The sequence below is a fragment of the Solanum tuberosum genome, unplaced genomic scaffold (assembly GCF_000226075.1).
Source record: "Solanum tuberosum cultivar DM 1-3 516 R44 unplaced genomic scaffold, SolTub_3.0 scf00267, whole genome shotgun sequence".
NCBI classification, from domain to species: domain Eukaryota; kingdom Viridiplantae; phylum Streptophyta; class Magnoliopsida; order Solanales; family Solanaceae; genus Solanum; species Solanum tuberosum.
The window spans coordinates 290,288-315,647 of NW_006239199.1; the positions used below are offsets into that span (position 1 = coordinate 290,288).

At 35.2% G+C, this 25,360-nt stretch overlaps 1 pseudogene; it reads right to left on the minus strand.

The window, feature by feature from the left end:
• Positions 1 to 7,386: 7,386 nt before the first annotated feature.
• On the minus strand, positions 7,387 to 9,083 carry LOC102596143 (delta(8)-fatty-acid desaturase-like; annotated as a pseudogene).
• Between the last annotated feature and the right edge of the window lie 16,277 nt (positions 9,084 to 25,360).

The window sequence follows — 25,360 nt, forward strand, 5'->3', positions numbered from 1 at the left end:
CAAATGGAGGATAACCTAGATAATGATCATGAAGGAAAGAAGAACTTAACGGAAAAAGTTTTTTCTCCCTTTTTGTTGAAAATTTTCAGGGATATCACTGTTTGAGGTCTAATTATCAAATATAATTATAATTTGGATAATCATTAAACGTACCGAGTCTTTAAATTTATTTAGCATCAAAATAAAAGATACCGAGTAAATTTTAGAAACTGACTCATACATTTTCAGAAAACAATAACAGATACAAAGTAATTTTTAGAAATTGACTTATACAGAATAAATTTCAAAAGACAATAACAATTATAGAGTAAATTTCAGAAGCACACTCATACAGAGTAAATTTCATATGACAAGAACAAATGCAGAGCAAATTTCAGAAACTGTGATATACAAAGCAAACTTCAAAAGACAATAGCTGATACAAAGCAAATTTCAGAAACTGGCTCAAATTTCAAAAGTTGACGTTTGCCTGATATAGGAACTATTAGATTGAAAAATACCAATTCGATCAAAGACTTTTTGAATTCACTAAGAATCATCATTCAAACTATTCAGAAATATTTATTCGAATGAAAGATAATCTAGATAATGATCAGACTTTGAAATCTCAAAATTTTCATCTAATCTCATTTAAAATCCATGATCTTAGCTATGTAACAATTGAAAAAATCGAGGATCACGAAAGTAATTACTATTAACTATTCTATAAAATCTTTCACTTTTTTTTATGATTTTATCTATTTATTCTTCTTACTTAATTATATACTTTGGGAACCAAATACCTCTATTGTATAGGTGTTAAAGAAAGTCCGAAAAAGAATTTTAATACTTATTATTTTCTGTAAACATTATTATTTATCACTAATCTTTGAAAATTGTCACTGTTTGAGTCGTAAAAATCATTAAGAATCTCTCTCTTTTACTTTATCAACTATAAAAGAAGAGAGAAAAAGAGTATATACACGCAATGGTGGATTCATAATTATGTTGTGAAAGAAAAGAAGAACTTAACACAAAAAGTGGATTTTCCTTTTTTTATTGAAAAAATATAGAAATATCAGCGTACGCGGTCTGGGAATACGTGTAATAGCCCCGCGGAGAACCCACTCTCTCAGAGAAAGAGATAGAGAGGTGTGAAACTAATAGCCTTATGTTATGGCCGCCCCCGACTTACGGCCTAAATTGTCAAATATAATTATAGTTTGAATAATCATTAAGCGTAACAAATCTTTAAAATTGATTCAGTACTATAATAACAAATACAGAGAAATTTTAGAAACTGACTCATATAAAGAGAATTTCAAAAACTGACGTTTGCCTAATATAAGGAGTATATCATTCAAAAGCGTCATCAAGATGGTATATTCAGAAAGATTCAGAGTACTCGAATGGAATAACCCAAATAATGACCATGTTTTGAAAATTTCATTTGATCTCATTTAACACCCAAGATCTTAGTTATGTAATAGTTGAAACAAGCGAGGATCACGAAAGTAATTATTATTAACTATCCTCTAAAATTTTCCACTTTTCTTACGATTGTACTTATCTATTCTTTTTACTTTATTATTGTAATGGCTCAGCCCGCTAATGATATTGTCCGCTTTGGGCCTAGGCCCGCACGATTTTAAAACGCGTCACTAGTTGGTAAGACCTGCTTACTTATATACCCTGATATTGTCCGCTTTGGGCCTAGGCCCGCACGATTTTAAAACGCGTCACTAGTTGGTAATACCTGCTTACTTATATACCCTGATACTGTCCGCTTTGGGCCTAGGCCCGCACGATTTTAAAACGCGTCACTAGTCGGTAAGACCTGCTTACTTATATACCCTGATATTGTCCGCTTTGGGCCTAGGCCCACACCGACTTTAAAATGCGTCACTAGTTGGTAATACCTGCTTACTTATATACCCTGATACTGTCCGCTTTGGGCCTAGGCCCGCACGATTTTAAAACGCGTCACTAGTTGGTAATACCTGCTTACTTATATACCCTGATATTGTCCGCTTTGGGCCTAGGCCCGCACGATTTTAAAACGCGTCACTAGTCGGTAAGACCTGCTTACTTATATACCCTGATACTGTCCGCTTTGGGCCTAGGCCCGCACGATTTTAAAACGCGTCACTAGTCGGTAAGACCTGCTTACTTATATACCCTGATACTGTCCGCTTTGGGCCTAGGCCCACACGACTTTAAAATGCGTCACTAGTTGGTAAGACCTGTTTACTTATATACCCAGGGGCAAACTTCGTCGGAAAATCACATTGTATATAGAGGTCAAACTTTGGTTTAATAAATACATATACAAGTATTGATACATCTTGAAACAAGTTGAAGGTTTAGCCTATTGGTTAAAGAGTTACAAAAATTCTATGAGGTTGTGTGTTCAAGTCCTACTAGCCTTTGTCCCACTGAATGAGATTTGTCTTTACTACAATTATTGACACCCCTTAATAAAATGTCTTGTGGTCTGTTTACTTATATACCCAACATCTTTCATGTGTTTTGTCGATGTGGACTTCTAGTCTTATGTTGGGGCGTCACAATTACACATTTAGAAATCAAATACCTTCATTCGTATAGGTTCCAAAGTAAGTCGGGAAAATTCTTTTATTATTATTTTCTGTAAATATTATTATTCATCACTACTCTTTGAAAATTTTCACTGTTTGAATGGGGAGAATCAATAAGAATCTTTCTCTCTTTTACTTAATCACCTATAAAAGAGTAGATACACGTAAATGGTCGTTTCATATTTATATCGTGAAGGAAATGAAGAATTTAACACAAATATTTTTCTAATTTTTTTGTTGAATTTTTTCTAGAAATATCATTGTTTGAGGTCTAATTATCAAATATAATTATATGTGGATAATTATTAAACATAGCGAGTCTTTAAAATTCATTTATTATCAATAATACAGTAACATATACAAAAGTAAATTTTAGAAACAAATTCCTACAAAATAAATTTCAAAAACTGATGCTTACCCAATATATACCAGTTAAATCAAAGACTTTTTGAATTCAACAAGAATCATCATTCGGAAGCATCATCGAGTTGATTTACTTAATAAGATTCAGAGTACTCGTTTATTTGTTTATTTAGAACCAATTACTTCCCTTCATTTATTTGTTTATTTTTAATATCTCAAAAAAATCTTTACATTCGATTATTCAATTTTTCATCTATCACTATAATATATCTTCTTTATTAGATATAACAATGTGCATTTAAAAATCATTTCACCTTCAATCTTCATAACTTTTAATTTTAGTTTTAATTTTAAATTTTGCAACTATATGTGGTACATTTCTATGACTTTCACTTGTAGTTATTTTATTTTTTTGACATTTCTCTCTCCATTTCACTATATAAAACTAAGACCATAATTTATTTAAAATATATTTTTTAATTATTTTATTTTAAAAATCATATGAATAACTCACATTACTTTGCTTTCACAACTTCTATTCTAATTATTGTATATAGTATTTAAAAGCCTAGAATTAAAGTCAATATTAAATTTCTTAATCGTTATGGTTCTTCTCCCCTTCCCCTTAATTGGTTTTTTATTGATATGTATTACTATATCAAAGACGGTAGATAAAAAGATAAAAACTTAAACCTTATCCATCCCACATATTTTCTTGACACCTTAAGGTAATTTATTCACTCTGTAAATTGAAAGAAATCTTTTTTTCTTCCTATTCATTTTACCGTCATTTTACCAAAAAGTTATTTTTTTTTCAATTAGATATGTTATAATTTTAGAAGTTGCTTATAAAATTCAATTATTTGAAATTATAGTCAAAATCTAATTTATATTGCTCTGATTGGTGTATATTATTTGAAACAACATATTACGTCTAACTTTTCAATCGTATGATATATATCTCAACAATACCATGCTCTCCATGGAGGTGGTGAAGGCAACTATACCTTAACATCAACAATTACTTATGGAACCATTTTCTTGTAGGCAATTATGCAAATTCTCTACAACACTACTGAGAAGGTTTGTCTATCTGTTTGTTAGGACCTACAGGCATGAATGAAGTGCCTTCATGATTGGGGCATCAGTACGAAATAATGTATCATGGAAATTGTTGAAGTTATAGCCAACTGATGAAATTGATTCCAAGACAATTTATATCAATCATTATTTCTTAAGGGACGTGTAAAGTTCAAAATAGACAAGTAAAAGTGAATAGATAAAATATATTGCAAAAGGAATAAATAGCTACCAGAACTATTAATTTGACATTTTTATGGTCAAGAGTGAGGTGACTATGCATTAAGCAAACTGGTATTTTGATAAATGATGTGCTTAATTAGATCTATAAGTTCTTAAATATTGTTACATCCCCTAGTTTTGTTAATTAAATGTAATTTAGTCATTGGGTTAAATCTGATCTTGTCATATATATGTATTCTTTTTTAAAAAAAATCATAAAAACACAGCTTCACAACACTCGATATAAAAATGTACAAACATATACTAGTTATTTTGATACCATAAATACAAAATAATATTTTGTACGAGGAATGATAATATCATCAAGAATAATACTAAAAATAATAATAATCAAGCAACCATTCTGGAGCATCGTGCACGTTAAGCTACTAATATCAAATTAACGCAATGACCATTAGATCAAACGCTCACTGAGGACATGATCCTAGAAAGGAGAACATGAAGGTCGAGAATTAGGATAGATAGGTAGTCGAGCGGTTTCTGGAACACCCATATACTCAGTATCCTATTTTTTAAGTTCATCACTACTGTTGTTCTTTACCCTGGTTATTTTACTATTTTTACTATTAGTACCTTTCCATTCTGACATTTCTTTCAAAAATTGTTGTGGAAAACGATTTTCTTGAGTAGATGGTCTATCGGAAACAATCATCAATCTACCTCAACAAAGGTAGGAGTAAGGTCTGCATATACTCACACTCCTCAGACCCTACTTATGAAATTATACTGAGTATGTTGTTGTTTGACTTCGATCAAACAATAATTCACTAACAACAAAACACATTGTTCCTAACTCATTAACTTTTCTTTTATACTTTTGGGAATGGCCAAAATCCAATGATTGATCAAGCAGGACATTATGATCCAACTCTTGGTTGTTGTACTAGCTTCTTAAGCTCTGACATAGAATCGTGTCAAGCGAAAGGGGTTAAAGTCCTGCTCTGAATTGGAGGAGGGGTTGGTACCTTAACTCGAATGAGGGTGCTAGAGAAGTTGCTACTTATATCTGGAACAACTTCTTGGGAGGAAAATCCAGCTCTCGCCCTCTTGGTGATGCTGTTTTGGATGGAATTGACTTAGATATTGAAGGTGGAACGCACGAGCACTGGAATGACCTTGCTCAGTTACTCTCTTCATACAGCAAACGCGGTAACAAGGTCTACTTGAGTGCAGCACCAGAGTATCCTTTTCTGGATGCTTGGATAGGAGTTACACTCAAAACAGGGCCTTTTTTACTATGTTTGGGGTGCAATTTTTTTTTTTTTTTATGAAAAGGGAAACCCGCAACCGCCAGAGGCGTATGCAGGAGGGGGTCACCAGGTTCACGTGAACCCATGCTCCCTTCCTGAAATCATATATAGTAGTGTTATATTTTTAAATTTTTGTTAAATATAGGTGTGAACCCACAATCGAAGTATCATATAATGGAATGATGATTGGGTGCACCTCTCAGTGACATTAGAAATTTGAATTTTATATTTATCTTGTACTATTTTTCTTTTTAAAATTAGGTAACACCTCTCTAAGTGATTATTGGTAGCATTTTTGGCGTTATAATTAATTAATCATTTCAATTTTGGACCTATAGATTTAAAATTTTAACTGTTTTCAACGATACGAAACTAAGTGTCAAACCAATTAGATTCACCTTTTCACAATAGTGCATTGTGCACCCATCATTCCAAAATCCTGGATACGCCTCTAGCAGCCGCTACCCTTTGGGTGCGCACAGGGTAAAACCCCCGCTCCTATACAATAGCTCGCAAACCACATAAGAGAGATAACCCGCACTAGGCAAGCCCGGTGCAATGAGCTCGACCCAGAAGGCAAACCCCTTGCTTTCGCTGACAAGGGATTTCGAACATGAGACCTCCAACATGGAAATCCTAAGCCCAAACCACTGGGCCACCCCGAAGGGGTGCAATTTTACAATTTCAGCCAAGAGGATTTTCTTAGAAGTGGCCTCATTCCTGCAGATGATTTAACCAAACAAGTGTTCCAGCAATTTAACTAAACTAATGCTGAAAGATTCTATCTTCAAGGATCCTTTGGACAGACAATGCTAAATACAAACGACTATGTGAACATCACATTTCTTCAGGCGCTTGGCAATGATCCGAATCCATTGATCAACCTAGATAATCATAACTTATGATGACCAGTTCGTATATAATCGATTCACCAGCCTTAGCTTTGCTATGAATCTTACAAAGAGATGGAGTGAAGTTGTGATCTCAAGCAGAAAAAGGCCTGGAGCTATCTCCCTCCACGCAATTTTTTGGTGGTGCGAGGGGAATTGTCCCTTGCCCCCATGACAAGTCTGTTTTGGATAAGAAAAGAGCTAATGGTCTTATGATAGCACCAACCAAAAGCAGACGGTTAAAGGCGTGCTTAAGCCTTGAAGCGAGACTCAAAACATGTTGAACACTTCGCCTTACTTAATACGGGCTTCAGTGTTGTCATTACAGTTCTAAGGCAAACTTCAACTTGCCAATAAGCCTTTTTAGAGAGGAGACAATAAAACAATTGATATTTCACTTTACTATAAACAAACATTCAATAATTTATTTGTCGTTCATGCTTATATGTATCAGTCTTGGACTAAAAATATATATTTGTATTTTTTTCTCCCTTCGCACCTTTTTTCATTAAAGCTCACTTTATTTTTATGATCTTCCAGCTGGAAGTTTTGCTTTACTTCTGTGGTGATGTATCTTCCAGCTATTCTGATACATCATGCTAGGGTCCATGCATAATGATGATGATCAAAATGGCTTTTAATAATGCATTGAAAGCCATGATGGATATGTCCACTCAATTATTCCCATTCAAATTTGATCTTAATGTTGAGACTCCACAAAAATATGTGATATCACACACTCCTCGACATTTTTGAAGAGTTCGAGCACTCCTCGACATTTTTGAAGAGTTCGAGCAAGAGGAGGAATTAATGAAGTCAAAGTGTGAGATAGAATGATGGTGGAAACCACAAACAAAATTGGTCAATCTGCCCATCAAGTTTAGAAAGTTTTGAATACGAGGACATGACAAATCATAGAAAGAGGGAGGTTATCTACAAATATACAGAGATTAAGTATACAGCAGTGGATAATATATGCATATATTGATATAAGTAGTTTCTGCACTAACTTTATACTGAAGTAGTTTTAAGTATGTTGCTGTAACAAAAATCACAATTCGTATTGCAAGCAGCAGATAAACCAGAACTATTCCCTCTCAGTTCCAACCAATAGAATTGACATTAAATACACAATATCCAATTGCAATGAAAACAAACAATTAACTTACAAAAATCTAGATTAGCCATGAGTGTTAACAGCTTCCCAGAGCAGACCCCTAGCCTGCATCGCCGCAGTCCTGAGTGTCCTTATTGTCCACCTATTGGCCTCAAAGAAGGAGACACTCTTATAAGGCAAATTGTGCTTTTTGCATAGCTCCTGCACAATAGGAGAAACTTTCCTCAGTTGGCACCTTGGTAGCCTTGGAAACAGATGATGCTCAAGCTGGAACTGCAATCCTCCAAAGAACCAATCCATCTGAGGAGAACAATCAATGTCAATAGTCCCAGCTGTTTGTTTCTCAAACCAATCATTCCCCTTAGGCTGTCCAACATAGACATCAGCAGCAAAATGATTCAGACAGAACTGAACGTGTTGAATCCCGGTCACAGCAAAGCTTGTGAGAACAAACAACACCCTCTCGGTCCAATTAGGCAAGGCGAAAACAAGAAGCGGGAACCAAGTCCAGAAAACCATGATCCCCAATATGTTCAAAAATCTATCAGGCACTTTCCTTCTTGAGAACAACAACAACAAAGTCTGTACAAACAAATTCACCCTGGAAACACAAATGATTGGATAGAAAGTAAAATGTTGATAGCTGACAAAGAATTTCGCCAGAGAATCGAACGTTAACTCTCTTCCATAGAAGGTAGAATTCAATGACTTAAACAGACTTGAAGATACTGCAAAAACTGGCAAGTGCTGAAGATCAGGATCATAATCCAAGCTATTACAAGCCACATGATGAGCATTATGAGTCCATTTCCACCAAGCAATACTAATCCCAGTAAGACAATTCCCTGACATAATCTGTACCATTTTGTTGAACCCCTTATTTGCCATAATCAAGTAATGACCAGAATCATGACCCAAATAAGAAATCTGCATCCAAGATAACCCCAACAATGCTCCAGAAAGCATATGAATCAAGAAACTATCACTAAAAATTACACCATAGAAAATCAAGAAAAGCAAAAACCCAATAAAACAGAATGAATACATAACCCCATGACCCTTTTTTTCAAACAATCCAGCTTTTAGCAAAGTCAACACAAAGCTTTTCTATAATCCCTTGATACCTCAGAAACCTCATAATCTTGTAAATAATAACCAGTAAAGAAGTTATCCAGATGTTTCCAAGCAGTACCTGGATGAAAAGCAATGAATGCATCAGTTGCTTCTTGTCCAGCAAGATTAAGTAAAGGGATATCTCCACCAGGGTGTTGCTTAATCCACTCAGTCACATTATAAACTTTCCCCTGAACAGAGATCCATAAATCCTCTCTTTTGTTATGCTTCTTTAACTCCTCAGCTGTTATGTACTTTTTTGAATCCCCCATTATGTAAAAAAAAAACAAATTAAAAACCCCAAAGATTGAATCTTTATTACAAAAATATGAAATGGGGTTGTTGTTTATAGGGATCTAAGAGTTTGAAAAGTAAGAAATTTTGAATACTTAGAGAAGAAGTATAGAGGAGATATTTTAGGGAAGACTTCAAAAATGGTGGAGTCTTTGAATAAATTTGAGTCCTTTTTTTAGGGGAAAAAGAAGGTGCGTGTCACCACTTGTTTGACTCAGTTACACCATGTGTTACGGTTAATCTTATCTTTGCATATTTTATTTTTTCTTAAAAAAATAATGTTTCAAAAAAGTGATCTCTATTTATATTTAATTAAAAATTTCAATTTTTATGTTTAGTAAATGTAATTTATAGAAACAGAAATATTTATGGATTCAAAAAAAAATATATGTAATTCATAGTAGATTTGTGGTTTTTTTTCTTTTTATATTTGAAGATTTAACGAAAACAGTCACTCTATCTGGGGCTGATAGTTTAGTTTGTTGACTATTTGAACTTACATTGTTGATGAGGGTATGATTCCACATTTTGTGATTCAATTTTCCTATTTTCTCTTTTTTCTTCTTCTTATGTTTCTTTTTTTTAATGGAGATATAATAGGCAGACATGTGTATATTTTACCTTCTTCAAAATTAAAATTTTAAAGATTATATTGAATATATTATTATTATTATTTAATTTTTATTTTAAAAATTATAATATCTAATAGCCACATAGAACGAGAATAATGGAGAACTGTTAAATTTCATATGAGTTCTGAAACTTTTTCTATCTATTTATTTAGAAATACGGATTAAAGGATGTATTCATTACGGAGGAAATATTTTTCTAAAAATAAGTGAAATATTGAACTTGATAAATGTTTTCGAAATTATCCTTGTAAAATATTTTGGTATGATTACCGATAATTATTTCTCTAATTAAGGAGTAATATGGTAAGGGAATCTCATTTAGTTGGAACAGATTATTTTGTCCAAATTAGGTTGAAATATTTTTATAGAGAAATGTTACATACATATTAATTCATAATTAAACGTGTTCTCTTTTGTTTATTATATTAAACTTTTATTAAAATTCTCCATAGCTCCATGCCTCCATCCATTGTGTGCTCACTAAAATTCATTTTTGGGTATCTAATAAGTAAATGACATTGTTATACGTCATAAATACATGTATTAATTATATAACATTAATTATTGATCTACTTATCTTATTGACGAAAGCTTATGAGATTGGTGATTCTTATACCACTTTAAGGAATAGTCTACTTGACATGTTGCAAAATAAACATTAATGTGACACAATATACTTAAGTATTAATATAGATTGTAACGGGATAATTGTATTGAAATTCTATTCTTTTGTCCTTAATCAGAGTCTCAAATTTCAGTTTCTGGAAATGAAAAAAATCCTACTAGATAGCATCGCTTTCAATCATAAATCAATCCTATAATATGTGAATTTTGATATAGTCAAATTCATATATGAATATCGAACACCAAATGGAGAAAAAATAAAAAAAAATTACTATCTTATAACGTATAAAAATCTTAAAATCAACTTCATTTACAGTGCTAATAATTAGTCGTTAGAATTAGCATATTTAAAATGCTATTTAACGAAAAAGTCTTGACTCGTTTTGTATGAGAAAAAAAAGAAGAAGTGGGTGTTATCATTTGTTGTCTAAGTTTCGATAAATTAAGATTGCATTCAAAAATTGATAATATTAATATTCTTTAGTCTATTAATAAAATAATGGGTGCGTCGTGTTACATGTCCTGTTACTTGTCCAACTATTGATAACGATACAAATTTGTTGAACGTTTCTCGAATAAAATCGAAGAGTTTTTCAGATCTCTCGTAAAAAAATATAAAATTAAAATAATTTTGTAAAAAATAAACTTGAAAAACTTTCAGATTTATTTTTCAAACTTCACATTTTTATATCAAATAATCTAAATATTACTAATTAAACAAAAGTATAAGATAAGGTATTAATTAATTTACTCTTTTTATGGGTTGTTTTGATCTAGTTCTTGTTCTTGTTATAAGTACAGTTGTCTTGTTCTTGTTTCTACAGTTGGAATTAGTTTAGCTACTTAGAGAAGAAGTTTCCATGCTTAGTGTCTATTTGGTACCAAAAAAATATTTTTCACGAAAAATATTTTGTAAGTAAATTCTATAAGGCGTTAGGAAGCGTGGGGTGATAAAGATAGGAGACTATGGGAATGAGTTAAAAGTGAAGTTAGAATTTTAATTTATGAATTTAAAATCATAATTGTTTAACTAATTTAATTCTGAGGTGAAACTATTTTTAATAGGAAATATTTTATCTTAAAATTAATTTTTTATATAAATTTAAATTATTAAATCTCAAAATAGATATCAAACGCCCAATGAAAAGTATTACTCATTCGGCACGCGTTATGAGACTTTATCCGTCTATTTATTTTAGGATTTAATAAAAAATATAACTTAGTTGTCTTGCTTATGTAAAGTTCAAAGTAATTTCACATGTATTGGTCGGCACATTATTGGAATTAAATATTTTGGCATTATAGGGACGTGCAATTATTTCCTTTTAACTCCCCTACTAAATTTTGAATATCAAAATTTCTCTTAAACTTTGAATAATAGACATTCTTTTATCATATATAATATTTATTTTACTTTTTTAAAGTAGCTTTAAAAAAAAATTGATAACCTTTTTAATATTTAAAAATAATTTAATTTAATTTTTTATTTTATCATTGATGAGATAATTTGATTTATTTTAGATAAATTTTAAATATCTTCTTTTCATTTTTAAATTTAGTATCTAGTCAAATATTATCATAAATTAAGAGCTTACTAATTCAATACCAGAGGGGGCATAATTATAAGGTATAAAAGTTTTGCAAGTCCAAAATTCAAAATTTTCAAAAATATAATATGAATTCCAATTTGTAATTCAAAATTTTGAAAATACGGCCAAATGATGTCACTCTACTTTATTAAAATCCTAATCTTATCGATGTGGTGCTATGGTGGGACTGATCCACCCTTAATTTGAGGTATTGGATTTGAGCTTGGGAATGAAGAAAGTCTTTGTTAGAAGCATCACCCCGAATAGATTTTGTAGTGTGCGATCCGATTGAATGGATCATGCAATACTCGTCCAAATTTTATCGAAACTCCAATGCAAGCTTTTGATATCGAGTGGGAAAAAAAAAAACTAACCTCGAAATATTCTCAAGTAAACTGAGTTGTGCCAATAAGTCATTACAATTTGTATAAAATGTTAATTCACGAAAAGTTTGACTAGTTTTGAGAAAAAGTGGCTGTTACCATTTGTTGACTCAGTTTTGAGAAAATTCACATTGTGACTCAGTTTTGAGAAAATTCACATTGTAAACTTTCTCGTTATTCTTAGAAATTTCCAAATCAAAATATTACTATAATATTTATAACGGTTCACAAATTCAAATATTTTAATCGAAGAATTCTCTGGCTTGGAGTCCCAAATCGTTTATACGTGGGGCGAGAAAATGGACTCTTTATATAAAATTTTGATAATTAATTCTCCCCTCATGAACTAGTTTATGGGATTGCATTAAATTTAATATTCATTTCTTTATCCTTTTAAATTTAATACTCATTCCAATTCATCATTTTTAATGTTGGCTTCCCTTCCAAATAGTCAGACGATCCTCATAAGTTAGCTTTTGAAATTAATTTATCGATCCCGTGTACATTTCTAACATTTCTAAAGTCAAAAATCAGGATTTAGTCTCGATGCATAGAGAAGAAGTTTCCAAAGCTAGAAAAGATATTTTAAGAGAGAGAAATGAGCTGAGAACATGCAATTAGGTCTAAAATAATTTGACTCGTTTTTGAGATTAAAAAATAAATAAATTATGTTTCACCATTAATTGTTGAATCAATTTCACATATATTAAGATTTAAAAATAAAAAATCCACGGCCGTTCTAATTAGACTCATAGGACTTTTTCTCATCTAGTATTTAGGATTAGAATATGCTTCGATGCTATATGTTTGTAGCGATTCTAATTAAACAGATAAGGTATTATTATTTATTTTGCTTTACAGGGCTGATGTATGTTGATCAACTTAGGAGATTGAACAAGCTATATGGTGTGAGTTAGTTAAAGTTGTTAGGAAAGTTCTAGAAGCTTCTATAGTTAGTTAAGAAAGTAGTTGCAATACTATAGTCTATAAATAGATATTGAACTACAATGTAAAGGCTAACTTTCAATGTAACAGAAAATTCATTGAACTCAATATGATGCTCTCTTCTCTTCTCTTCTCTCTGTAATTATGTATGTTCTCAATCTCCATTAATAGAGTTTTGATGGTATTAGAGCCCTTGATCGAAGACTAATTTCGATGTAGCTCTTACCACTGGATGCTCATAGTTCATCCCTGTTCAAAGGTGACTCACAAGGAAGCATCAAAGGTCAAATTCAGCTGCAATCTAGATTCTACAAATGACAATTGAATCAACTACTGAAGGTACAAGTGCTGGGATTACAACCATGGCTTCATTCCCAGTAATCGGCCACAATCATCCACTGTTTCTTCAACACACTGACACTACATGTAGCTCTTTGGTCTCTCTTCAATTAACTGGATCTGAGAACTATGCATTGTGGAGTAGATCGTTTAGGATTGGACTTGTAGGACACAACAAGTTAGGATTTGTTGATGGAAGATTTTCTAAATCCGTGTTCAAACCTGTGTTACATGATCAGTGGGAAAAATGTAATGTTGTAGTTTTATCCTGGATAATGAATGTTGTTCGACCTGGACTTCTAAGTTCAGTTGTCTAGCATCTGATGCTTGTAAGGTATGGCTGGATCTGAGAGAAAGGTTCGATACAGTAAACGGATCTAGGTATTTCATTTACACAGAGATATTCACACTCTGACTCAAGGCACAATGACAATTGCCGACTACTTCTCCAAACTAAGAGACCTCTGGGATGAGTATGATGCTCTCATACCCTGTCCCTCATGTCCTTGTCCGGAATCAAGGAAGTTTGGTGAACATTGTGAGTATCAGAGACTTCTTCAGTTTCTTATGGGTCTGAATGAGTCCTATTCACCAATTAGAAGTCAAATTCTCATGATGAGTCCTATCCCTACCTTGAACAAAGCTTATGCTCTTCTTATGGACCAAGAGTATCAAAGAAGTCTAGTGAATTCTAGTTCAATTAACTTAGGACCTAGGGCAATTGAAGGCACAGTCATGTACAGTAATAGGAATTCAAACTCTCACACTGGTTCAAGCACATTCAAAGGAGGAGGTTCTGGTAATATCTCAGGTGCAAGTGGAAGTTACAACAGTAGTGGTGCAAGCTCATCTGGTAGTTACAAGAATAAGAGGTGTTTGTTGCAATGTGATCATTGTGGTTGCAAGGGTCACTCTAAGGAACAATGCTACAAAATTGTTGGATATCCAACTGATTTTAAGGCAAAGAGGAAAGGCCAGACCACTGGAGCTTATGCTAATCAGGTTGATACACCTCTCTGTTGACACTCAATTTTGGCCCTCCACGATATGAATTAATCATCGAGTTTCTTAAATTCCAAACGATTTGAAATAATTAGTTCTTATAAAGTTCAAAGTATTTTTTTTAAGTTACTTTAAATTAATTTTATCATTTTTATAATTTTTAAGTAATATATATGTTTTAGATAATTATGCATATACTTAGTATATTTTATGAATATCCGAAAATCGACTCAAAAATATTTTGTTTTATTTAAATATTTGGTTACTTGTTTTAGTTATATATGTTGATATCTTTAACTATTTAAGTTAATTATTTTATTTCGTTGAAGTTAAGAGGCTCATTAATTAGTTTGTATTGATTCGTTTTTATCCCAATTTGGCCAAATTCATTGATTAAATTTGATTTGGCTACCTTTGAAATTTGTTTGAGCTTTTATTTAAATTCAATCCTAATTAAATCCATTGGTTGTTTTCAGCCCTTCAAAAGGCTAAAGTTTGGGCCACCTTTCAGCAGCCATATGTCAATTAGCTTAAATACCCAACCCATTTCCTTTGTCCAGCAGCTTTCTTCTTCCTCCAAATCACGACCCAACCTAATTCTATCCTAACCGACCCGACCCAGCCCCTTTTTCCCCTTTTAAATTCAACGTGAACATTACAACGTACAATTCCCAGAAACGCACCAACAACAGCTTCGAACGACAACATCGATCAATGGTAGCAGCTCACTCACGACGTAAACAAGATAGACGGAAAGCAGTAGCGGCATGAGGAGATGCGTGAAGTACGCTGCGTCTCCTTTGTCTTTTTCTTCCCGTCCCTCTCAGATCATACTGTTCCAGCAAAAAAGCAAACTGCGTTTTCATCCTTGCCAAGCTTGAGATGGAGCCACGTCGCACCAAAGGACGATGAGTTGATCATAGAGCGTCGATTCTCCCTTTCCTCTTTCGGAATGGGTTAAAATCGTACGGAAAAGGTGTTTAGCTTGAAAGGGTGAAATTTTTTGAATTCGAATTGGAGTTGGGCCTTTTGATCCGTTTTCCCCTTTTTTCGAAATCCTAGATTTCACCTACAAATACCCCTCTTTCTTATTCATTGAAAGGGGGGATTGATTCATGGAAAAAGAAAGGAAATTAATATACAAAGAAGAATAGTTTACAAAAGGATTTCTTGTGGTTAACCACTTTTACAGTTGAAAGATTCTCGAACAAGTTCTCTGCTTCTAAATCTTCGAGAAGTCCTTAATCTGGGTTTTGTTTGGAGTGTTCAAACCGGAACTCGTGTGGAAGAAGTCGTTGTTTCCCCTACTCGCGCCGTCTTCAGTCGGTGCCTTCAAAAAGGTAATATTCCCACTATAATTTTAATCTTTTCATCATGAGTTAGTAATCACCTAGTTTTATGGTTTGATGTCGTGATCTCTCAGTTTAGTCGACGTATGATTGTTTGACTCTTGACCGTTTAAAGCCTCACAAGACCGATATTTCAAAATATTTGGGTGGTTGATTCAAATGCTCTTTCGGTTTTGTTTGTATCTTTAATTGCATCTGGTGCATGAGTGGATCTCCTTATATTCTTTTTTTTTATTATTATTGAAATACCTTCACTGCCTAAAAATTTATTCATCATTGTTAACTCTTTTTTGAGTTCCATTAGTCATTATATTGGTGTTGGTTCTCTTGTCACCTGCTCACTATGTGTTTGAAATCGATTTAGTAGAATATATGTTAAGCACTTTCGATTGATAGAAGAGTAAAAAATGACGTAAGAGTTGTTGTATTGAGGTTGGAATGTTTGTTTATGTGTCGACTCCTCTTATGTCTATCCTGTTCTAATAAGACTACGAGCTGCGAGCATGTTTGGTTTGAATAGGAGTTTTCTCATTTGTTTCCTTCGCCTTCTATTTACTGTAGCATCGTGATTGTACTTCTCTTCTCTGGCTAAAATCTGGTGGCAAATTGTTATGATATAAGTTTAAATTTCAGGCTCGAGTTTATCTAAAGCTCATGGTCATTTTAAGTCTAATGGCTAAAATCTAGTTCGAAGTGTTGTTTCTTCCTTTGTAATTGTTTGATATTTTATCACTCCCATAGGCCATATTGGTCATGTTCTCTATCTTATTTAAATCGAAGTCTCGCTAAGGTGTAATGGCTTTTTATTCTCTGTATGCCTCTTTAAACCTAATTGTTATCTCTTTATCTCTTCTGTAATAGCTTATATTACTCGTGTTTTATTTTAGAAGGATTGCAGTTATGGTTTGAAACCCCAGATTCCCTTTTTGTATTCAACTATATGCTCTCTTCAAGAATAGCTAGAATCCATGCTTTGATGCCTTGTCTTTTGGTCCTAAGTTTATATTGATTAATGGTTGCTTGCTATATGCCTACTGCTGCATGTTGTCATTTAATCCACAATTGCATTCCGTGAGTTGATCACTCAATAGTATATGCAAAGTTGGTTATGTTCTCATACTTGCCTCCTATGAATTAATTTTGAGAGTTAATAGTTTTTAACTATCATAGATTTATTTCTTCCCTCGCTAACTGGGTTTATTTTCTTTTGTTCATTATGAGCAACTGTGGAGGATTCTGTTGGGGTCCAAATAGTTTTCTTGCATCATCGGTTGGGCCACTCAGGCCCAAAGCCATTCTTGAGTCAACCCTTTTTCGAGTCAAAGACGTCAAAAGTGCAGCTGTTCGAAAACAAAAAAATAATATAGGAAATTAGATCTGAGATACGCAAATATACAACAGTATACACTCAGTGTATATGTTGTTAATATGACAGAATTGGGCCCGGAAGCCCATCTTTTGTCTTGATAGTATTTTGTTATTTTGGGTCTAAGCCCACTTATTTGTTACACTTGTTAGTTCTTAGGATAGGTGAAAAATTGGGCCTAAGGCCCAAATAATATTTTATTTTATGTTAGTTAGGACAGGTGCAGATGACTCAAATAGGCTAAAGGGCCAATACGAAAATGGGCCCAAATACTGGCCCAGGCGGAAAGGAAAACTAGATTTGGGCCCAAGTTTCTTTCCCTCTTTATTTTATTGTGTTTGTGTGTTTGTTAATATTTGCCGCTAATCTTAAGGTCGAAAAATTCAAATCCCAGAAAGACGCCCATTTTGATTTAACAATTTAACTAAATCAGTCATCATTTAATAAGACTTAAAGAATAATTTTTTGCAAATTATCTCACTTAGATAGTATTCCCATATCCCCCCCCCCCCCCCCCCCCCTTTTCCCTTTTAAAACGGTTCTAATTATAAAAATTGTTCAATTCAAATTAAGTCAAATGAATTTAGCCAAATGATTAATTGTCGAATAATCGCGTATTAGCGGGTATTTCGGGTGCTTTCAAACCCTTCCCAAAATGCTAATATGAACCTCGAACCCCTTAAGTATTTTCATTAGATTTTCTATTTTAATCTTTTGAAAAAGTAGTTTTATTGATTTTTTCTTAAAAATTAAGTGGCGACTCTTTAAACCAATCCAAAATATATTTTCTTAATAAAACTGAATAGCGACTCTGCTGGGGACTTGAATGGTTCTAACCTTAAGATTAATTTATTTGGCTATGTGTTTTATCTGTCTACTTGTTTTGTTTATTGTATATATTGAATTATTGCATTCATGGCATGACATACTCCGTCAAACGATATTTATTTTAATTTTCCATTTGAAGGACGCTTATGAGGACCCCAGTCGTTCGTTAACCAAATTATTCTCGAGGCACCCTAACGAATGTAGTTGGCTACTGGATAGTCAACGGTCGTTAACTGTCCCAGCCCAAGTAGTCCGCTTAGGTCACCAATCTATTATAAAGAAAGCCCACTCTTAGTCAAGACTAGTGTAGAGTCAAACTCAATCCCGAAATTTAGCGCATTGGCTTAAGATGACTCAGCACCCAAGGCGTGTTAGGCCCATTAGAAAGACCACCTTGAGTCCAAAGGGTCCACGGCCCGAACGGACGTTCATACTTACGTGTTTGAAGGATGTATGCGTTGTTTGACAAATTATTGTGTCTTGGGTTTGGAGGTATCTAATTCCTTGTATGTTTTTGTAGATGGCCAAGCAATACTTGAGTTTCAAAATGGTCACCGAGACGCCAAACCTCCTCCATGTATGGTGGTACAATCTCAATGCATATCAGAAAAGAGAACTTTCCATTCACTTAGGTCACCTCCCATCGATAATGAATCTCAAAGTTTAGCCCGAGTTCAATGAGGTGGTCACTCGATTTTGGAATGATGAGAGGATGGTGTTTCACTTCGGAGATGTCGAAATGACACCAACTGTTGAAGAGATCAAGATTGTCTAGACAACGTCGGAATGTGCCAGAAAATGAGAAATCATTCAGATCATCACATTTTGCTACCAGATAAGCCGCCCAACAAAGAATTGAAAAACATGTTGTTACTAGTAAATGCAGACTGGCTGGACGCCCCTAGTATTCCGTTTGTGAAATTCTACAAACGATGGGGATGCGAGAACCATTACAAGAATTTCCCAAATGAGTTTCTCAGTCGCAGTAGTTGGTGTCAAACTCAAACCTTAGCATTTACCGTATGCTTCTTGAGACAATGGTATTCCCTCAAGACGGAGGGAACGAAATTGATACTCGGATTGTCATGGTAACTCACGCTATCTTTGAGGGAGTTGGCAAAAGGGACAAGTCAAGAAATACTTCAACCTGACCCCGATCATTGTGGCTGGCATATATCGATCTTTGGGTCAATGCAAAAACGGATTTCCATTTTTTCAAGGTTGTAATATCTTGCTGTAGTGGTGGATGTCTAAACATCTAGTGGAGACATACGAGACTCAGGAGTAGAAATTGGCCGAACCACAAAAAGAAAGCCACCTCGACCACTACGAGTTACATCTGAGCATTAATAGGTTCAAGTTCCACAACACGAGGGAAGCATGGGTTAAAGTCTTCCACGACAAAAAAGACGGAAACGTACAATGGATGTTTCAAGATTTCATGTCAGAAAAAATAGTTGTTCAGGAAACTAAGTGTCCTTTCCTAATCCTTTCTGGCATAAGAGGGGTACGACCCTACAACCCTAGCAGGGTAATGCGGCAGTTCGGTAGAACACAAATCCTACCTTTCAAAGGGGACACTAGCCAATACGTCTTTGACTACAATGGGTGCGATAAGATACCTCATGCCAAGGAAATTCTCGATGAATGGGCCGGGCGGATCAATCTAAGGGAGGGCATGGCCGAAGACAGATATGAAGCTGGGTATGTTGATGAATACAAAAAAATGGTTGCAAGATGATCTATGTGGTACACTTGACCCGACGCCACGCACGGGCCGACAGATTGAAGATGTCCAAGTAAGGCTCCAAATCCAAGCCTACCATTTTCAGCAGGAATGGGACCGAAGAGAGCAAGAGTTTCAACGTAGGGAACAAGAGTTCCAACATCCTTCAAAATCGCTAGGCCTACCCTTGGCACAAAAGGGTCACATATCTGTTTAGGACGCGATATATGCTTGTGTGCTTTAACTGTTTATGTGATTTTGTTGCTTTAAATGAGGATATTTTTAGCCCACTCCTTTTCAAAATTTTCTGGAAAAAAAATAATCTCTACAATGCTAAATACAAGTCACTACCAAAATTCCCCGAGTCTTGAGTTTCTTAGTTAAAATCAAATCAAACCACCAAATCTCAAACATTGTTATGTCATCTCAGGAAAGGTAAAATTGCTGCTAAGATGGAAAAAGGTAAGAATGTCGAGGTGAAGACGATTGAGGAGGATTTAAGGATGAAATTGCGTCGATTCGAACAAGAGATTCGAGAGATGGGAAAAAGAAGAATAGAAGTGGAACTAGCCACCGTAGCTGCGCAAGCCAAAAGTGCAGCACTAGACGCGGAGTTAGTGGCTAAGATGGCAAGATACGCTATCATGAACGAGGATACGGTTGCTATGCGGAAGGAACATGATGTTTTCAACAATGATATAACTATGAGGCTTTAGAAAATACGTAGAAAATGCTCTTTCTTCGGTCAAGAAGCCAATAGCGGCCCCGAAGACACTCACCTTGGAGATACTTAAGAAGATACTGGGGAGGAAATTGTCTATAGGCACCCAATGTCAATAGTAATCCTTAGCCAAATCATGGAGGCGTCACTATCAATATGATAGAGGCAGATGATGATTGGTGAGTGACAAAGGCAATAGTTCCGATCACTCCTGATGAACTGGAAAGGGTTGTAGCTTCGTTGAGCATCAGAGAGAAGAAAGAGATTGTGATTCTGACACCCGAGAAGGTTGTTGCCTTGGTGCCACAAGAAACTCTTACCCGACCAAAGTTTGTGATTGAAACGGCTGTTACCCGGTGTATGACCAGATCCGGCAGGTGCTACACACCGAAAGAGTTGGCTCAATGAGGGCAAAAGAAGGACCAAACAAAAAGGCCGATCAGTGAAGCCGAGGCCGAGGAGTTCTGGAGAAAAATGCAGCCTAAAGATTATTCAATTGTGAAGCATTTGGAGAAGACACTAGCTCAGATTTCTGTATGGGCTTTATTGATGAGTTCGTAGTTGCATAGGGAGGCTCTAATGAAGGCTATGGATGACACTTATGTGCCCGTTGGCACCAATAATGACAATTTAGCAGCCATGATAAACCAGGTCATTCGAGGACACCGAATTAGTTTTTCTGACGAAGAGTTGTGCTTTGAAGGCAGGATGCACAACAAAGCTCTGCACGTCACCACTATGTGTCGAGACAAGATAATAAATCGCGTCTTGGTCGATGACGGATCCAGTCTTAATATTTTCCCACTTTCAACTCTGAGGCAGCTGAAATTCGACCTGGGAAAGCTTCACCAAAACCAAGTCAATGTGAGGGCTTTTGATGGAGTGCAAAGAGACACATTGGGTGTGGTAAACTTGGATATTCAGGTGGGTCCTGCGAAATTTAACGTGGAGTTCCAGGTGTTGGATATCAACACCAGCTACAATTTGCTTTTGGGGAGACCGTTTATCCAAATGGCTGAGGCTGTGCCTTCTACCCTTCACCAACTAATAAAATTTGTTTAGAAAGACCAAGAATTGGTCATTTATTGTGAAGGGAGCCATTCCAATGGGTATGCATCGATCGTTGATGATATCTCTCGAGGTTGTTATTTCTACACAATGGAGCTGGTAAATGTCATCGGTGATGACTTGGCCCCACAACCCCCTATGTCTTTCGTGTACAAGAGGATTGCAACTATCATACTCCGAAATGGTTTCGAACCAGGTTTTGGATTGGGGAAGCACTTTCAAGAAATTGTCGAGCCTATTCAGATCCCCGCCAAAGGAGCGAAATTCGGTTTAGGATATGTCCCAACAAATGTCGAAGCAGAGACAAAGAACAAGAGTGTTGATCAAGCATTGGCGAGGCCAATTCCTCATTTGTACCAGTCATTCCCGGTGCGAGAATGTGTCAATGTTGGTGGTCTCAAGGAAGGAATCTGGGGCCTTTTAGAGGAGATTGATGCGGTCATCGAGGAAGAGGCTGGGACATCGGGCATCCGTGATGCAGAGCCTGAGAAACAATTGTAAAATTGGACCTCCACACCATTCCTGATTTCCCGCTTATCTAGGTAGAAAGGACATGTGTTTTGTTTGTTTTTAAAATCGGTGGTAGTCCGAAAGAGGCCCGAGACCCACCTTTTATGCAGTTTTTACTTGTTTGAAGTTTTTAAATTCCCTTGTGATGTTTAAAAAGGCAAAATGGCCCTCGGCCATGGCCAAAGTTTGTGCTTGTCTTTCAATTTAAATAAAAGCCTCTTTTATCAAAATTTGTTTACTTATCTATTTATATTTTACTTTCCTAACTTTGTTTGTTTACAATTTCAGTAATATTAATTTAAAACCTGCCAATGTCATATCATATCATGAACCGAGTGAACAAAATGAGGTAGGTGATGATGAGTGCAAGGAGTATGAAGAAGAAAATGAGGTACTCAAACAAATTGCTGAAGAGTTTCAACAATTTGAGAATCAACGCAAACCGAATCTAGAAGAAACCAAAACTGTGAATCTCAGAGATGAGGAATGTGTTAAAGAAGTAAGAATCAATGTTCATTTGACTGAAGCTCAAAGAAGAGACCTGGTTCGTTTGCTTAGAGAATACATTGATATATTTACTTGGTCTTACAGAGATATGCCCGGGCTGAGTACGAATATGGTGTACCACAAGTTGCCGATTAATCCAGAATTCAGTCCAGTAAAACAAAAGACTCGAAAGTTCAATACAGAGCTGAGTTTGAAGATTAAAGAGGAGATTACAAAACAGATCGAGTCTCAAGTGGTGGAAGTGATGCAGTATCCGACTTGATTAGCTAATGTTGTCCCAGTCGCCAAGAAAGAAGGAAAAATCAAAATTTGTGTCGACTACAGAGATCTCAACAAAGCAAGACCGAAAGATAATTTTCCATTACCAAACATTCACATTTTCATTGATAACTGTGCTAAGCATAAGATGTAATCATTTGTGGATTGTTACGCGGGTTACCACCAGATTCTGATGGATGAAAAAGATGCAGAAAAGACAGCTTTCATTACGCCTTGGGGTGTGTATCATTATCGGGTGATGCCGTTTGGTCTCAAAAATTTCGACGCTACTTACATGATGGCCATGACGACCATATTTCACGATTTGATTCACAAGGAGATCGGAGGTGTATATAGATGATGTCATAATCAAGTCCCGCGAGAGTTCAGATCACTTAACTCACTTGAGGAAATTCTTTGATTGCTTGTGTCGATACTGTCACGACCCGAGAGTACCCCCTAGTCGTAACATGGCGTATTCGACCCCGAAGGTGTCTTATACGAGCCACATAGTCATTCATTGCATTCAATAATGAAAATAGTGCGGAATAAAAAAAAAACCTATTTACATCCACACATTTAAACTTCATTAAAACAACTTTAAAAACACACAGCGGAAGTCTAAGTCTCACATGGCCATCTTAGACACAGTCACAAAACATAAGTAGGGACACGGCCCTTTACAATCAAAAGAAGTCTATTAAGTCTATTACATGAACAAAAGAACTTAAAAGTCTTATCCTCGAATCCATGAGGACATACCAAGTCTTGGAGGAAAGCAATCCAACACTTCAAACTAGCTAGGAGGGATCACTTGCCGGAACCTACACTTATAGTAAAAATATGAAGAATATGGGTTAGTACACAAAAATGTACTAAGTATGATGACCATGCAAAACATGCTTTAAAAGGGACATTTTGGTTAGAAACCATGCATTATGCCACTTTTTGAAGTACCATGAATAGTTGCATAAAAGACATACAATACAAGCATAAACATCAAGTAAGTCATAATATTACCTTTAAACAATTTCAACATGAAAACCTTTACCTTGGACCTTCACCTCAAGAAACCCTTATGCTATACCTCGTGCAATGTATGGATGGCGTCCCATACCACCATCCATACTAAGGCACCACATTAAGGTCACTTAAGGTAACTTATCATTCCTTTCTTTCACATTTGCACAATATTCATACATAAGAGGTATATCATTAATTAAGACATGACAAGGGAAAATAACTCGTAATATAACCCAAGTATAGCATGCATCTCATATTAAGCATTTGAGAGCCAACATTCTTTAATAACCTCATTTAGGCCACAATTGTATCACATACATTAGGATTTAGAGAAACTCACTATGACCCTCTCCAAGCCTACTCGTGCAATGTATAGGTAGCATCCCATACTACTACCTACACTTTGTAGAACCTATCAAGAAACCATAATGAAATCTCGCATGATGGGAAGTAACCATTTAACCGACATAGACCATGAGAGCTTGTCATGGAATCCGGTGTCATAAGTCCCCACACCGTAAAGAGGTGGTCTACTTGCCTAAGGAAGACCGGTATATAGCTTAATGGATCCACTAGCTACCTATGCGGGCACATAGTTTATGGGATAAGGTAGACGATCATTGAAACTCATGCCTAACTATTGGGGGAGTTTCCATCTAACCAAATCCACTCGGTGCTTAGCCAACATTCCCATAGAATAGTTCGTTATCTTGACAATATCACATATGAGAGGTGTCATTGGCCTACCAACTCCAAATTACATTCATTAACACGTGAAAGGGTGCTTTAAGCCTACCGTTTCAAGGTTCATTTAGGAAAGCTCATTAACTCCTCTTGAAAGGGTGCCATGGGCCTGCCGATTCAAGTCTCATCATTAACCTTTATGGAAAGGTGCCATAGGCCTACCGATTCCAAGGTTCATTATAAGCTCGTGTGGAAGGGTGCCACAAGCCTACCGATCCGAGGATTCAACAATCAACAATATAATCATTTATACAAGAAAATGATGCATAAGCCCTACCAATTCAAGGTATACTTTATATTGAAGAATCCTTCATATTCTATCATCAACATTCATGAGTGTCAAATTGAGAAAAATCCTTTCAATAATAACACATTTACTTTCATAACATGATCACATAGCTCCATTGAATGTCCATTCATAAAAATGTCATGTAACACTTAAATTTCTCATACTATGCCTTCAAGGCCATGGTCACAATACATTCCATAATTAAACACCTCCACCATAAGTGGATCAAACCAAGCAAGAACAATGTTATCCATAATATGAGATTAAGCCAACTTACCATCCTCCAAAGCCATAATCAACAACACTCAAGTCCCAACCATTTTTCTTACCACAAGAGAATTCATCCATAACTTGCCCATAAGGCCACAACTTTCAATTCATCCATACATCATCAATTCATCATAGATAGATGTAGAAAATCATAAGAGTCACTAATACAATCCAATCCAAACACAATTTCATAAACTTTGAATCATAAGCAAAAGACCCACTTCATAAGCAAATTTAGGAATTTAGGGAAAACATGGGTTC